This window comes from Hyperoodon ampullatus, assembly GCF_949752795.1.
Source record: "Hyperoodon ampullatus genome assembly, chromosome: 18".
In the NCBI taxonomy this organism is placed as follows: domain Eukaryota; kingdom Metazoa; phylum Chordata; class Mammalia; order Artiodactyla; family Ziphiidae; genus Hyperoodon; species Hyperoodon ampullatus.
In genome coordinates, this window is record NC_136931.1 from 61408259 (window position 1) to 61413297 (window position 5039).

The 5039-nt window shown below is 44.7% G+C and overlaps 1 pseudogene across 1 annotated transcript; it reads right to left on the reverse strand.

Annotated features, from left to right (window-relative positions):
• Positions 1-4058: 4058 nt before the first annotated feature.
• On the reverse strand, positions 4059-4723 carry LOC307066467 (large ribosomal subunit protein eL33-like; annotated as a pseudogene). Its single transcript has 2 exons — positions 4607-4723; positions 4059-4254 (listed from the first exon to the last, which is right to left on the reverse strand). The product of its transcript is annotated as a large ribosomal subunit protein eL33-like (transcript).
• Positions 4724-5039: the final 316 nt, after the last annotated feature.

Sequence of the window (5039 nt, forward strand, 5' to 3'; positions counted from 1 at the left end):
CTTGCAAGATGGGAAAGAGCCCCTCTGTTTAATTTTAAAGGATGTTAATAGGTTCATCATCTTGGCAGGGTGCTGAAGCAGTCTTGAGGTTTCTACTCCCTACATTCTTCTGCGATTCATTCTGATTCTCCTCTCTGCACTGCTGCTGCCTCCCATTAAGCCCTCACCCTCTCCACCTGGAATATGTATTTAAACTTGACATATACGTCATGTGTTACCATCAAATGCAGGTATGTGTTAAAACTGGGGATATATTCGGGCACAAAACATAAAAATCCCTACCTGTCTAGTGGTAATGAGCTCCCTTCAGCTTTTGTTTATCTGGTAATGTCTTTATTTCTCCTTCACTTTTAAAAAAATTAATTTATTATTTATTTTTGGCTGCGTTGGGTCTTCGTTGCTGCACGCGGCTTTCTCTAGTTGCGGCGAGTGGGGGCTACCCTTCATTGCGATGCACGGGCTTCTCATTCTGGTGGCTTCTCTTGTTCCGAAGCATGGGCTCTAGGCACATGGGCTTTAGTAGTTGCAGCATGTGGGCTCAGTAGTTGTGGCTGGCGGGCTCTAGAGTGCAGGCTCAGTAGTTGTGGTGCACGGGGTTAGTTGCTCCGTGGCATGTGGAATCTTCCTGGGCCAGGGCTCGAACCTGTGTCCCCTGCATTGGTAGGTGGATTCTTAACCACCACCAAGGAAGCCCTCTCCTCTTTTTTTTTTTTAAATACATATATGCTCTTTTTTTAAAATAAATAAATAAATTTATTTATTTATTTATTTATTTATTTATGGCTGCATTGGGTCTTCATTGCTGTGCACGGGCTTTCTCTAGTTGCGGTGAGCAGGGGCTACTCTACGTTGCCGTGCATGGGCTTCTCATTGTGGTGGCTTCACTTGTTGCGGAGTATGGGCTCTAGGCACGTGGGCTCAGTAGTTGTGGCTCACGGGCTTTAGAGCGCAGGCTCAGTAGTCGTGGTGCGCCGGCTCGGTAGTTGTGGTACATGGGCTTAGTTGCTCTGCGGCAGGTGGGATCTTCCCGGATCAGGGCTTGAACTCATGTCTCCTGCATTGGCAGACGGATTCTTAACCACTGCACCACCAGGGAAGCTCATCCCTCATTTTTTAAAGGGAGTTTTGCCAGGTATAGAATTCTCAGTTGACAGTTTTGTTTTTAATCTCTTTGGGGGAAAGAGGGCTTGGAGCTTACTAGTCCACCATTTTGCTGATGTCACTCCTCACATAGTGTTTTAATTGCAACTTTTTTAACTTAAAAAAAGAATGGGTCTAGCAATCTGGATTGGATGACCTGGTGACACAGTAAAAACTTGGTCAGAACTAGGAGAAAACTAGGAAAAAGAGCACACTATATTTTTGCCTTTTCCTGTTTGCACATCTGTCCATATGTCATTTCTTTTAAGAAGTTTTTAGAAAAAACCTGTATGTAATTTCAAAATTTAAATAAATTTTTTACTGAAAATATTGTCATGGAAATGTTTGATCTTTATTTCCTTCTCTTATTTATTAATGTAGAACACTGTCATATTGACTTTAGTTTTCATTGGAAATAATTCCTCTTTTTTGGTTAAATCCAAAGTTTGGTACACAGGTTTATGTTAGTTTTGTTTTCATTTATGTGACTATATCTTAAACTATTTTGTTATATCTATTCAGGCACTATAATTACATAATTCTAAAACAAAAACAAAACAAGTACATTCTGAGCACTATAGTTTCATTTTGTCTTCTTCCTTCTCATCTCACAGGTGCCCCTTGTATACAGTTTTTATTTTTCCATTATTAAGATAGAAGTGCATAAATATATAGAAATGCATAAACTATATGAGTTATATTCACTTTCTTGCCAAAATAAAGCTAACTGCACAAAGTATTCTGATAGTTACTGACAGTTTAGGTCTGCATAGTTGAAATAACTTACTCCTCATGTCCACAGCTGCCCAGTGCTCTCTTAGGAGGATGCACCCTGATTTATTCAATCTTGGTTATTACCAAAAATGCTGCAAAAATAGTTTTGTGTTTGTGAAAAAAATCTGTTTTTAACATTTATATTAAGTTGGAATCATTGTTAGGAGAGCAAACAAATTTACTGGCTCTAATAACAGGTACTCAATATTTTATAGTCTCCAGAGTCCTCTGATTGCAATAATATCAAACTCCGACCTTCCCTCTAAATTTAAAAATAATGGTTTTTAGTAATCTAAATGTGAGTATTAATTTCCTCACTCAGACTAAGGCTGGGATGCTTGGAACTTTCTCACTCCTTTATCTGTATAACTTCACTTTGGTCTCTGTATACATTCTTCCATCCACTGACTTGATTCTTAATCAGCGGGTCATGGCCAGCTCTTTGGTGCTTTCCCTCCAAAGAAATCCCTCAGATACTAGCAGCTTTTGGATGGCAATATTGCCTGTATGATTTTGGATGTAAAGTTCTATTTACACTGAACGGGCAGAGGGGTTTCCCTTAGCACCACCTGCCTCTTGAGTGACTTCTAGGCCATTAAGCTTTGTCCAGTTCCTTTACCACCTGTCACACTTGGGGCATAGTCTCCACTTTTCCCAGTTGTCCAAGCTGGCAGAGGGGTCCTGTGTGGGGGTCAAGCCACCAGGGTGAGCCCTGGACTCTGGCTGAGAACAGTGCCAGCCCTTTACCACACAACTGCTGAGACAATCTCGGGACTGGCCTGAGGGAGCAGGACCTGTCCAGGACAATGTAACCATCACCAAGGCTTCCTGCTATCCTCAAAGTACTGTGGCCAAATGCCGCCCCAACTTTGCAACCCAGACTTACCTGCATCCCAGGACCCTAAGAGGACATCTTCACCTCTTCTCTTTCATTCTAATGTACTTTTAATTTAGCACTTCTTTCATGTTTTCTGTCTGTGTTCCTTAAATGGTCGAAAACTCACAAGGGCAGGCTTGTTTGTCTTGTTTTCTGACTTTTCTTGTGCACCTACAGTAGTGCCTGAAACTCAGTAGATGCTCACTGAACATTTACTAAAGAACTGAGGGACTTCCATGGTGGGGCACCGGTTAAGAATCCGCCTGCCAGTGCAGGGGACACGGATTTGATCACTGGTCCGGGAAGATCCCACATGCTATGGAGCAACTAAGCCAATGCTCCACAACTACTGAGCCTGCGCTCTAGAGCCTGCGAGCCACAGCTACTGAAGCCTGCACACCTACAGCCTGTGCTCCGCAACAAGAGAAGCCATCGCAATGAGAAGCCCGCGCACCGCAATGAAGAGTAGCCCTTGCTCTGGGCAACTAGAGAAAGCCCGCACGCAGTAACGAAGACCCCAAAATAATAAATAAATAAATAAATAAAATTTATTAAACATGACACCCTAGATTCCACATCCATTTTTGCTTTTTACTGTTAAGGCTACTTTGAAAGTCCTTTTTTTTTTTTTTTTTTGCGGTACGCGGGCCTCTCACTGTTGTGGCCTCTCCCGTTGCAGAGCACAGGCTCCGGACGCGCAGGCTCAGCGGCCATGGCTCACGGGCCTAGCCGCTCCGCGGCATGTGGGATCTTCCCGGACCGGGGCACGAACCCATGTCCCCTGCATCGGCAGGCGGACTCTCAACCACTGCGCCACCAGGGAAGCCCCTGAAAGTCCTTTTAAGCTATACTTGAAAGTATTAATGTTTTCACGAATGAAAAAATAATCACATTTCTAAAACAAAATCCTGAGTGGCCAAAGTTTTAGCATAGCCACTGCTCAGATAACTGTCTCTTCTCAGACTCCAATGTGTCCTGTTCAGTTTTCTTTGAGATCTTAACTTTTGTTTTTTAATCCTCTACTGATATTTTCCCAGAGCTATCCAGCCATTATCTTTAAATAAGTACATAATCATTAGTGGCTTTCAGTGATTTTCATTTCACAACTTTTTCTGGAATAATCTCAGCTCCCCATGCCCACGCAATCCCTGCTATAACAGTAGGAATGATAATCACTTCTCATCAAAGAGGTCAGATTTTGGTGTCCCCCCAATTTTTTGTTTTGTTTTGTTTTTTCACAGTTTAATTTATTCATTTTTCAATAAGTTTAAATCCTTGAGGGGTATGGCATCACACAGATTCTGTGTCCACGGCCTTGGCAGCAAGGTTGCTTGGGAATTCGGCACGAACCATGCCACTGTCTCCGTGAACACAAGCTACCTTTCCCCATGTTACTCTGGTTTTGTTCGGTTTTCCACCAGGAGTTACTTTGTTTTCTTTGCTTTGTACACGTAAGCACGTCTCTTGCATGGATATTTAGAATTCTGTTTCATTTCGAGCGTAGACCCCTTCAATTTTTTTTAAAATATAAATTTATTTATTTATTTTTGGCTGCATTGGGTCTTCGTTGCTGCGCGCGGGCTTTCTCTGGTTGCGGTGAGCGGGGGCTACTCTTCATTGTGGTGCTCTGGTTTCTCATTGTGGTGGTCCCTCCTGCTGCGGAGCACAGGCTCCAGGAGCACGGGCTTCAGCAGTCGCGGCATGCACGCTCAGTAGTTGCGGCGCACGGGCCCAGCCGCTCCGCGGCACGTGGGATCCTCCCAGACCAGGGACAGAATCCGTGCCCCCCGCACAGGCAGGCGGACTCTCAACCACTGCGCCAACAGGGAAGTCCCAGACCCCTTCAATTTTAAGAGCTATGTGCTCCCTCTGGTTCCGGAGACTGGGCTTATAGCCAGCAAAAATGGCCTTGGACCACAGCCTTCCAGGCATATTTGTCCTTTCAGAAGTCCTGTTCCCAGCGGGCCTCCACAGTCTTCAAGATGGTTGAAATAGAAAAGCCGATGTCCCAAACTTTTATCTCGGGGTTCTGGTATCTTTGTACAGGTGCTCTAACCGGGCCACTTCACCGGGCGGTCCAGGTGAGCAGCGCTCCACTCTCGGTCCCAGAGCTGTTGGAACTACATTTCCCAGAGGACGCTGCGCCGGGGGCCTTCGGCGTTAAGCCAATTAAAGCTCAGGAGGAGGGCACTTCCCTGCGAGAGCATCGCGTAGGGGCGGGACTTCCGGCATTCTCCTCGTGGCGGTC